Source organism: Chaetodon trifascialis, chromosome 3 (assembly GCF_039877785.1).
Source record: "Chaetodon trifascialis isolate fChaTrf1 chromosome 3, fChaTrf1.hap1, whole genome shotgun sequence".
Classification (NCBI taxonomy): domain Eukaryota; kingdom Metazoa; phylum Chordata; class Actinopteri; order Chaetodontiformes; family Chaetodontidae; genus Chaetodon; species Chaetodon trifascialis.
This window is the reverse complement of record NC_092058.1, coordinates 29,886,238-29,898,857: the sequence shown is the minus strand read 5'-3', so window position 1 is coordinate 29,898,857 and position 12,620 is coordinate 29,886,238. Positions and strand designations below refer to the sequence as shown.

The window sequence follows — 12,620 nt, the reverse complement described above, 5'->3', positions numbered from 1 at the left end:
GTGTGTGTGTGTGTCTGTGTGTGTGTGTGTGTGTGTGTGTGTGAGAGAGAGAGAGAGAGAGAGAGAGAGAGAGAGAGAGAGAGAGAGAGAGAGAGAGAGAGAGAGAGAGAACCATGTAACCAGTAGGGCTGTGTGTCTAGCTGTATGCCTGTGAAGATTCTCATTTTTGTGTGTTTAGCTGGTTTGTGGTGCAATGGTAAATCAGGAGCAGGAATTTAATGTTGGTCAAATTTTGTTTGTATCTTGGTGGTAAATGTTCCTTACTTGCTATTTTTTGACTTTACTGCACAACAGTTGTCAATCAATGCCTGTTTCAAGTTATGTTGATTTATCTGTTGAGCACATCTGTTATCTGTTGAGTTACAACAATGCTTACATGTAGGGCTAAAAAAAAGTTTCGAAAAAAAAAATTGTGCAAATAAATTTTAGTTCAGCCTAAATTATTGTTGACCTTGAAAGTCATTAAAAATAAGGAACTCACCATCTACTTACAAGCTTTTTAGAGTGATTTCAACCTTGAGTATCATGAGCAAAATTGATACATTTAGATTTTCTTATTGGCAATGTGTGTGTATGGAGTTATGTAAGTAAGGAAATGGGCATCCGTGGGGCATGGGCATGGACTCAAAGGGTAATAATAATACATATTACTGAATACAAAATGATAACAATTCAGACTATAGCAATCATCAGCAGCAGGAGTAACATCATTCAAGTAACACTATTACTACTCACTCACTTAGGGTTATAATCGCCCAATATAAACCTAGTTATCATAATACATTGTACAGTGAAAATACTGCTATTCATGGTCCCTACTGTTAACAATAACAATAATAATAATAATAATAATAATAATAATAATAATAATAATAATAATAATAATAATAATGGGCTGCACGGTGGCGCAGCAGGTAGTGTGTGTGCCTCACAGCAAGAAGGTTGCCGGTTCGATCCCCGGGTCAGGCGGGGCCTTTCTGTGTGAAGTTTGCATGTTCTTCCCGTGCATGCGTGGGCTCTCTCCGGGTACTCCGGCTTCCTCCCACAGACCAAAAACATGCTCATTAGGTTAATTGATGACTCTAAATTGTCCATAGGTGTGAGTGTGAGTGTGAATGGTTGTTTGTCCTTACATGTGGCCCTGCAATCGGCTGGCGACCGGTTCAGGGTGTACCCCGCCTCTCGCCCATTGTAGCTGGGATAGGCTCCAGCCCCCCGCAACCCCGAAAGGGATAGGCGGTATAGATAATGGATAGATAATAATAATAATAATAATACCAGCAATAATAATATATAGTTTAACTGCACTATAGGCTGTGTCCTAGTTTACAATGATGTGCACTTTGTGACTTTACTTTGTAAAGTACTTGTTTTGATCCCTTAGAAAGGGTTGTTGAACGGGCTTTTTTGTAACCAAGTATTTATTTTTTTTGTCATCTGTTTATTGACAGTGTTAAATTGTGTGAGATTTGATTCATTCAAACGTGAATAACTGCTTAAAGTGAGAATGTAAGTGTGAAATAAAACACTACACGTTGTTTTCAATAAAAAAAACATTTGCACAAAGCAAGCCTATCCACTTTTCCATGTTGATAACAGTATTAAAATGATAATTAATGAGACATTTAGAATAGATAAAAATGTGCTATTAATTTGCGATTAATCGCAAGTTAACTATGACATTCATGAGATTAATCGCGATTAAATATTTTAATCGATTGACAGCACTAGTTACTATCAGTGGCCACAGCTTATAAAAGTTTACTAGGTCACAAAGAGCGTTAATCACGCGATTAAAAAATGATGCCGTTAAAATTGATTTGCGTTAACGCAATCAACGCAATATTTTTGACAGCACTAGTTTATACTATACCATAAATTCCCCAGGAACAATGAATTTTGCCCTGAATTTCCCCCCTTATCCTGTTTTCCTCATCGAATGTCCTTCTGTCTTCTCCTTCACCTTAGGAAGGACAATTCACATGCTGATTCCTGGGATTAGTAAATCATCTAATCTCTACACAAGAACAATAATAATAACAGCAGCAATAATAATAAATACGGCTTGAACAAAAGTAATGATAGCGGTCATTACTTATCAATTGGCACTGAAAGGTCAGAAAGAAATAAAGATGCCTCTTAACAGCTCTTAAATAAGGATATAAGAAATTGCCGAAATCAAAGTCTTTGCACATTTCTATTAACTGTAGCCTCAACCACATACTTCAGAACATGGCCAGCTCCTCTGTCAGAGCTCATCAATTAAAATTCCTCTGTACTTGTACTGTGACAATAAAAAAGGCACACTGAAAATGCTCAAGTGATTTAGCAAGTGTGGCACCACAGTAGGGAATGATAGTATCATTGGCCTAAAGATGAAACTGTTCAATTTCCCCCAGGATGTTAACATAGATAATAAATAAAAGTGGACCCAAAGCCAAGCCTAGTAAACAAAGTAATTTTCAAATCAGCCAGATAACCCAATACTGAGCAGACGTTGCTTCATGATAAGATTGTCAACTGTATCAAAAGCCTTTTGAGAAATTGTTGAAATGAATGGCACAGTTTTTGTTTTGTTTTGTTTTGTTTTGTTTTTTTGATCCAGTGATTCAATTAAGCCAGACTGGTATAATGAAAAGGATTAGCATTCAGAGACTCATTCCGTTCCTTTCCCAATCCTTGAAGAAATATGGTTCCAGATCATCTGGACCTGCATTTTTCTTGTATCCCATGAAAGAAGAACTCTATGAACTTCATCCACAGAGAAAGGAACAAAATCAAAGGGCTGACCATCAAAAATGCAATGGACAGTTATGTATGAAGAAGGCACGATTTGGGGTCCAGAAGGTGGGGACCAGAAGAAATGAAGCATGGACTTGGATTTGGTGTCCTTAACAATATTCATTGTGAATTCATTGCAAGTATCAGAGGCTGAGATAGATTTATGAAAGCTTGAAAATTTGAATAGCCACAGTCAGTCATTGTGGACATAAAATTCAGCCTTGCCTTGGCTGATATATCAGGTGAAACGATTCCATAGTTGCCTGAAATAGAGCCAATCAGCCTTGGTCCCCTTTTCTCTAGTCTTCACCCAAGCCAAATTTTGGGTAACTTAGCCAGGTCAGCGGAAGGCAAGCGCTGTTTCCTCCCTTCACTCTGAACCTTCTAACAGAGGCATGTTTATCCACAACGAGAACCAATTATGAAAAAGTTTCCAAGCATCTTCAATACTATCGATGTGATTGATTTTTGACAAATAAAATAGAAAACCCTGTCCAGAAAAATGCTTCATAACAAATTGAGGCTTGGACGGTATCTGTGGGGGCATTTGTTAAAAGTAAATCAATTACAGATCATTTCTCAGGATATTTGGGGTGAGGACATGTTGATTTGGATGATCTGAGTAAGATTAAGTGAGCTCCAGAGACCCCACAGTAAATTGACTCGAAACAAGTTTTCAAAACAGAAAGGCACAAACGTCAAAGCAGGTCATTTGAATGAAACGTGTGAGAATGTCTTAGCCATTATCAATCCACCTCGTCCTCCTTCAGGCTTTTCTCATTTGAGGTCGCCCACTCAGCTTGGCAGCCTCCTCTTCTGCTGCTGACAGCAGCTGCTAATGTTACTCTGTCTCTCTTCGATCTTAATAGGTATTTTAACTTAATTCTGTATTATTCTTTATATCAAACGTGAACCACAAATAGCCTTCGTCTGTTTATTTTAAGATGTATGTTTATTCATGTAAAAAAGGGTTAAAGGATTAGTCAGATAGAAATAAAAATTTATGTCAAGTAAGGCCATGCTCATCAAACAGACGGCAACAAAACCAGGTGAATCACTGTCATTGATTTAGCCTTATTTGCTGTGCCTTGTCAAATCTATCATTACACTACATAAGAAGTTACAAAAGCTAGAGCAACATGGTGGTTACCAGGTGGTTTGTCATTTTAAAGTAAAAGTGGTAGTGCAAACTAATGCAATAACTGATATGAGCTATGGAAAAACATTTTTACATCCACTTAAGTAAAATGCTTAAGTAAAATGCTTTTCATTTGCAATATTTGACTGAATCCAATGCCTGAGCAAAAGAGACCAGTTTTCTTTTGTCATATTACATGTCAACATGTTACTTTGTAAACTTGCTGTCCCAAAGTTTTTGGAAGAACAGTGTTTCTGATGTACATGATAGGACATTCCCATATGCACCAATCAAAATGGCACTTCAGATTTTGGTTAATACTTACCCCAAGAGTATAGACATAATCTTAGACACAGACTGCTCCTTTATTGATCCCAATTTGGGAAATTATTTTGTTGCAGTAGCAATTGAACATGAAGACAGAACACAGAATGTATACAAGAATTGCTTAAAAAAGTAACAAAAAATATAAACAGAAGTAATAATAAAAATATAAGTAAAACTAACCATATAGTTATATATATATAACTATATGGTTAGTTAGACATACACACACACACACACACACACACACACACACACACACACACACACACACACACACATATATATATATATATATATATATGTGTGTGTGTGTGTGTGTGTGTGTGTTAGACATATATATGTCTTATAATGTATGACATATTATATAACAACAACAACAACAATAATAATAATAATAACAACAACAACATAAAAAATACAATATAACTAAGTATATAAACAAGTATTTACAGCAAAAATTGTGCAGTTTCAGATGATAAATAAAATGTAAACCTTAGACTGTCTGTGCAAGGAGCTCCGCTGTCTGTCCAAGAGATGGAGAAGTTGGATGTTCAGGGTAATCCATGATGGATAAAAATCTGTCCAGTGTCCTCCTCTCCACCACCTCCTCAAAGGTGTCTAGTTTGCAGCCAATAATGCAGGGAGCCTTCCTGAGCAGTTTGTTCAGTCTGTTGGTGTCGCTGGCTCAGATGCTGCTCCCCCGGCACACTGCAACAAAGAAGAGTGCACTGGCAACAACAGACTGGTAGAAGATTAAATGCACAATCCAGGTGGGAGTGAACACAGTGCAGCAGTTGTATAATGGCGTCGTCCACACCCAGATGGGGTTGGTAGGCGAACCATAGAGGGTCCAGTGATGATTTCACCTGCGGTGAAAGGTGGACCACCTGAAGGTGGGCCAGGACCAGCCTTTCCAGCACCTTCATCATGAGCGACATAAGGGCAAAGGGTCGGTAGTTGTTGGGGCCAGATAGAGATTTCTTCTTTGGAACAGGAACCACGCAGAATCTGCAGGCTCAGGCTCAAGTTGAAAAGGTGTCCCAGGATCGCGGACAGCTGGCTGGCACAAGTCCTCAGGACTCTGAAACTAATGCTGTCAGGGCTAGCGGCTGGCCCAAGTGCAGTATCTCCAGCTGTCCTCTTAACTGGCCTGCAGTCAGGCAGGGGATGGTGGTAGTGGAGGGGTGCTGTGGTGGGGGATCGTGGGGGATGTGGGAGTTGAGTCCAAGCAAGGCAGGGGACTCCTGGCTATGAGCTAAACCTGAAAAAGTTGTTGAGCTCTTTGGCCCTCTCAAGGCTGCAAGCTGTTGATGTGTCTTTTGCCTTGAGCCCCGTGATCTCCTTCATTCCTGTCCACACATCCTTCACTCTGTTCTGCTGGGGTTTGGCCTCCAGCTTCCTCCTGTAGGCATTTCTGCTCTTCCTCAGCTTCTCCCTTAGCTTGTGGTGAACACTCCCCAGTTCTTTTTTGTTCCCTGACCTGAGGGTTAGGATTAGTGGCACTGTAAGCATCCTTTGCATTAGCATACAGTAAGTCCAGTGTGGCGCTGTCTCTGGTGAGACACTTACTAAACTGGTTGAAAGTTGCTAGAGTTTTGTCCAAGTATTGTGGTTAAAGTCTCCAGTAATGGCTACAAACGCATTTGGTTGCTGCGTTTGTAGCTCTGCTATGGTGGAGTGGATCACATCATGCGCTTCCCCATCAGCCTTTGGAGGGATGTAAACAGTGATCATGATGGCGGACATGAACTCTCAAGGCAAATAATAAGCTAACAGCTCAATGTCCGGGCTACAGAAACGTTCCTTAATGGTAACACATCCAGGATTACACCAACTCTCATTCACAAACAGCGCAATCAATCCCCCTTCTTCTTACCGCTCGGAGCCACGTCTCTGTCTGCCCGCACACAGTCAAATCAAATCAAAATCAAATCAAATCAAACCAAATCAAACTTTATTTGTATAGCACTTTTCATACATAATAAAATGCAACTCAAAGTGTTTCACAAGAGTTAAAAACAATATATATTAAAATAGAATAACAATAAAAACCCATCCCTCCCACCCTCCATATGTACAAACACCCACCCTCAACTACATGCATACGCACACGCACACACACACACACACACACACACACACACACACACACACACACACACACACAGACATTCTGACCACAGACAATAGCAGGGGTAACGAGACATGGCAGGGCACTAATGATTGAGGAGAATGCCACCTTTGAGGTCGTCCACACTGAGAGTCATCAGGGACTGTGAGCACAGGGGGCACCTGCACCCGGGCCCGCCTGACCCCGACAAACCGGCGGACCCCCACACCAAGGTAGGAGTCCCCCACCAAAGGACAGCACGAGGACAGCACCCCTAGCAACAGACCAGACACATCTCTCAGTGTGAAGGACCCGCCGACGAAACACGAAAAGTTCATAAGATACTAAGTGAAGTAGATAAAATAGGGTAAAATAATGCAAAATATAAAACAGCAAAATAAAAGGCATCAACATAAAATAAATAATAAAATGAAATAAGATTTTAAAGGTCAGCTAAAAGCCTGATTAAAAAGGTGTGTTTTTAACCTTCTTTCAAAAATATCAAGTCTCTGCAGTCCTGAGGCTCTCCGGCAGGCTGTTCCACAGGTATGGAGCATAGTGGCTAAAAGCCGCCTCACCGTGGGTTTTTGTTCTGACTTTTGGTGTGAATAAAAAGCCGGTGCCGGAGGACCTCAGGGTCCGTGAGGGCTGATATGGTAAAAGTAGGTCAGATAAATAAGAGGGCGCAAGGCCGGTAAGACATTTATAAACTAGTAAAAGAACCTTAAAATCAATCCTGAAGCATACAGGGAGCCAATGCAGCAACTGTAAAACCCCTGGTCTTCGTCAGCATGTGTGTGGCTGAGTTTTGCACTAATTGGAGGGTTGAAATACTCTTTTTAGGAAGACCAGAGAGCAGGGCATTACAGTAATCTAAACGACAGGAAATAAAAGCATGCATCAGCACCTCTGTGCTGGCCTGAGAGAGAAACGGGCAGACTTTGGCTATCTTCTTAAGATGATAAAATCTTATCTTTGTTATATTTTTGATGTGGGAGAAAAGTCAGCTCAGAGTCAAAAATGACGCCCAGGTTTTTTACGGATTGTGTTGGTTTAAAATCTTGTAGTTTTGGTAGAAGTTTCTCAGTCTGGCCTTCAGGACCTATAACTAAAACCTCTGTTTTGTCCTGGTTGAGCTGTAGGAAATTCCCTGCCATCCATGACTTGATATCTAAAATGCAGTTAAAAAGGGTATCAATTGGCCCTGTGCCATCAGGAGACACGGCAATGTACAGGTGTGTATCATCAGTGTAGCTATGGAAACTGATGCCGTGTCTCCTGATGATGTCTCCAAGCGGAAGCATGTAAAGATTAAAAAGAATTGGACCTAAAATTGAGCCTTGGGGGACCCCACACTTAATTTCATGTGTTCCTGAGGAACAAGTATCCATACTTACATAAAAACATCTGTCTGTGAGATAGGAGTGGAACCATTTAAAAACAGTACCAGAGAGGCCAACCAGGTGTCTTGGTCTGTGTAATAAAATCTGATGGTCTACTTTATCGAAGGCGGCACTTAGATCCAGTAGAACCAAGACTGGGAGTTTCTTGCTATCTAAGTTCCACCTGATGTTGTTTAAAATTTTTAAAAGTGCTGTCTCTGTGCTGTGGTTCATCCTAGAACCAGACTGATGTCTCTCAAAGATACTGTTTCTGTTTAAAAAGTCATTGACTTGGTTAAAAACCAGTTTTTCTAAAATTTTACTTAAAAAGGGTAAGTTGGATACAAGTCGGTAGTTATTAAGAATGTTGGGGTCTAAAGTGCCCTTCTTCAGAAGGGACCTCATCACAGCGGTGGGGAAGATGCCCATCTGAAGAGAGCAATTCGTAATGTTTAAAAGCTGTTCCTCAAAGAATCCATAAAATGATTTTAGAAGTGATGTGGGAATTGGATCTAAAAGGCAGGTTGTTGGGTTTACTTGGGAGAATACTCGACCGAGTGTCCTCGCATCAACCTCGCAGCCGAACAAGTCGAAGCCAGGTACCTCCACACTCCAGTCCGGGATGTCCAAATGCAACCACAACTCCATGAAGGCCAGAAGGCTGCACTGTCAGTATTCACACTGAGTCTTGACTAGTGTGACGAGCTCGTCCATCTTATTTGCTAAGGACCTCACGGTCCCCATAATGATCACCGGAATGCACACTAAAATTGGTGAAATTCTATGCACTGGATTTTGACGTACACATTCTTGGTATTTGCTTTTTTTCTCCTAAAGGTCAGGCTCAGAATTCTTTAGTAAGCCTATTCCTAATCACAGCCTGAAGATATTAACCCAGGTTTATGATGACTGGTCATTGACGAGTTTTGACTGAACTAAGCCCAGCCCCTTAGAAAGTTTTTTGGTTGATAGCAGCCATATTTTGTGACGAATCTTGCTCTTTTATGATAGAAATATGTATCTCACTCCCATAATACTGTATACCCATTTTGATACAGTTAAAATCCAACAAGTTCATTAACAAGACACACGCAAAGTGAAATTATGAAGTTATATATGTAAATTTTTTTGTATCACATTTATAATGAACCATGATAAAGAGACTTTAATCACGCTGCCCTGTCCTTCACTCTCCCTGCTTTCAGAGAGTATGTTAAATGCCTCTACAGAAACAACAGAACACTGGACTTACTGTATGCAAATATAAAGGATGCTCACAGATCCTCCCTTCTCCTCCCCCTGGTCATTCTGATCACAATCTGGTTGATCTGCCCCTTGCATAAATATCTTTGGTGAATAAACAACCACCAATCATCAGTCATGTGAGAAGATGGTCAGAGGTGTCCAGTATGGCACTGAGCTGGAAGGAGATGGGGTAGACTGCCACCTGGCTGTGTGGATCATCAACTTCCTCACCAACAGACCACAGTATATGAGCCTTCGTGGCTATGTGTTGGATGTGATGGTTTGCAGCACGGGGGCTCCTCAGGGAACAGTGTTCTCTCCTCTCTCCTCTGAGAGGGACAGAAAAACACTTGTCAGGAAAGCTGGCTCTGTCCTGGACTGCCCTCAGGACACCATCAAGGAGGTGGGTAACAGGAGGATGTTAGCCAAGCTGACATAGATCATGAAAAACCCGTCCCATTCCATGCATGAGACAGTGGGGCCCTAAGCAGCACCTTCAGCAGCAATTCAACTCAATTTTATTTGTATAGCGCCAAATCATAACAGAAGTTGTCTCAGGACACTTTCCATATAGAGCTGGTACAGACCAAGCTCTTTTACCTACAGAGAACCAACAATTCCCCCATGAGCAAGCACTTGGCGACAGTGGTGAGGAAAAACTTCCTTTTAACAGGCAGAAACCTCGAGCAGAACCAGACTCTGGGTGGGCGGCCATCTGCCTCGACCGGTTGGGTGAGAGAGGGAGAGCAAGAGAGGGAGAGTGAGACAGACAGAGAGAGAGAGACAGACAGACAGACAGACAGACAGACAGACAGACAGACAGACAGACAGACAGACAGACAGAAATGCAGTCAGAGAGAGAGAGAGAGACAGAGACAGAGAGACAGACATGCAGTCACAGTAACAGTGACAGTGGATGTAATAATAGCAGTTGCAGTGAATGTCAGGCAGGGCCAAGGCAGGAGACGCAGCTGCAATCCACAATCCAGATTCAGCCACTGTGGAACCTGCAAGACAACCAAGCACAGAGACTCCGGGTAAGGAGCTAAGTTAGTAACAATTCAATTCAATTCAATTCAATTCAATTCAATTTTATTTGTATAGCGCCAAATCACAACAGAAGTTGTCTCAGGACACTTTCCATATAGAGCTGGTACAGACCAAGCTCTTTTATCTACAAAGAAACCAACAATTCCCCCATGAGCAAGCACTTGGCGACAGTGGCGAGGAAAAACTTCCTTTTAACAGGCAGAAACCTCGAGCAGAACCAGACTCTGGGTGGGCGGCCATCTGCCTCGACCGGTTGGGTGAGAGAGGAAGAGCAAGAGAGAGAGAGTGAGACAGACAGACAGACAGACAGACAGACAGACAGACAGACAGACAGACAGACAGACAGACAGAAAGAAAAGCAGTCAGAGAGAGAGAGAGAGAGAGAGAGAGAGACAGAGACAGAGAGACAGACATGCAGTCACAGTAACAGTGACAGTGGATGTAATAACAGCAGTAGCAGTTGCAGTGGATGTCAGGCAGGGCCAAGGCAGGAGACGCAGCTGAAATCCACAATCCAGATTCAGCCACTGTCCATGGGAACCTGCAAGACGACAAAGCACAGAGACTCCGGGGAAGGAGCTAAGTTAGTAACACGCCGTGGTAGGACATGAGAGCGTGCGGATGGAGAGGGACAGAAGGACGGAGGAGCTCGGTGTATCTTTGGATGTCCCCCAACAGTCTAATCCTATAGCAGCATAACTAGGGGCTGGTCCAGGACAAGCCTGAGCCAGCCCTAACTATAAGCTTTATCAAAAAGGAAAGTTTTAAGCCTACTCTTAAATGTAGAGACAGTGTCTGCCTCCCGGACAAAGACTGGAAGATGGTTCCACAGGAGAGGAGCTTGATAGCTAAATGCTCTGACTCCTGTTCTGCTTTTTGAGACTTTAGGAACCATAAGTAGACCTGCATTCTGGGAACGCAGTGTTCGAGTAGGGCAATAAGGTACTATGAGCTCTTTAAGATAAGAAGGTGCCTGGCCACTTATGGCTTTGTAAGTAAGGAGGAGAATTTTAAACTCTATTCTAAACTTTACAGGGAGCCAGTGCAAAGTGGCGAGTATTGGAGAAATATGATCTCGCTTCCTGGTTTTTGTCAGAACACGTGCTGCAGCGTTCTGGAGCAACTGGAGAATATTCAGCAGCGAATTTGGGCAGCCTGATAGTAAAGAATTGCAATAATCCAGCCTGGAAGTTACGAATGCATGGACTAGTTTTTCTGCATCATTTTGAGACAAAATATGCCTGATTTTTGCGATATTACGTAGGTGAAAAAAGGCAGTCCTTGAAATTTGTTTTACATGGGAGTGAAAGGACATGTCTTGGTCAAAGATAACTCCCAGATTCTTTACAGTGGTGCTGGAGGCCAGCGCAATGCCATCCATAACTGCTATGTCATCAGAAAGTGACCTTCTAAGATGTTTAGGGCCTACTACTATAACTTCAGTTTTGTCCGAGTTTAGCATCAGAAAATTGCAGGTCATCCAGGTCTTTATGTCATGAAGACATGCTTGTAGTCTAGTTAACTGACTGGTTTCTTCCGGTTTCATTGATAAATATAGCTGGGTATCATCTGCATAGCAATGAAAATTTATTGAGTGCTTCCTGATAATCTTACCTAAAGGAAGCATATATAAGGTGAATAGAATTGGTCCAAGCACAGAACCCTGCGGAACTCCATAGCTGACTTTAGTGAGCACAGAGGAGTCGTCATTAACGCGTACAAACTGAGAGCGATCTGACAAGTAGGATTTAAACCAGCTTAGCGCAGTTCCCTTAATGCCAATGAAATGTTCCAGTGTCTGCAATAGGATGCCATGGTCAATGGTGTCAAATGCAGCACTAAGATCCAGTAAGACTAGTACAGAGACAAATCCTTTATCAGATGCAATTAGAAGGTCATTTGTAACTTTAACCAGTGCTGTCTCTGTGCTATGATGCACTCTAAATCCTGACTGGAAATCCTCGAATAAACTATTATTGTTTAGAAAGTCGCACAGCTGATTGGCAACTGCTTTCTCAAGAGTTTTTGAGAGAAAGGGAAGGTTGGATATTGGTCTATAGTTGGCTAAAACCCCTGGATCAAGAGTAGGCTTTTTCAGTAGCGGTTTTATCACAGCTACTTTAAAGGACTGTGGTACGTAGCCTGTTGATAAAGAGAGATTGATCATGTCTAAAACTGAAGAGTCAATTAGAGGTAATACTTCTTTAAACAGCTTAGTCGGGATAGGATCTAAAATACAGGTAGATGATTTTGATGATGAAATTATTGAAATTAGTTGGTGAAGGTCAACAGGAGTAAAACAGTCTAAAACTGCGACAGACTGAGTAACAGTTTCTACGATTTCTGCGTTTGAAGACAAAACAGTACCTGTTAACGGCAGGAGTCGATGAATTCTGTCTCTAATAGTTAGAATTTTATCATTAAAGAAGCTCATGAAGTCATTACTGTTCAGAGCTAAAGGAATACATGGTTCACAAGAATTATGGCTCTCTGTCAGCCTGGCTACAGTGCTGAAGAGAAACCTGGGATTGTTCTTATTTTCCTCTATTAGTGCAGAGTAATAGGCTGCCCTGGCACTGCGGAGGGC

At 41.7% G+C, this 12,620-nt stretch overlaps 1 protein-coding gene across 3 annotated transcripts in view; it reads left to right on the top strand.

Annotated features, from left to right (window-relative positions):
- plekha6 (pleckstrin homology domain containing, family A member 6) overlaps nt 1-12,620 on the top strand; it is a 291,763-nt gene that overhangs the window by 93,583 nt on the left and 185,560 nt on the right. The gene's annotated exons all lie outside the window — the stretch shown is intronic.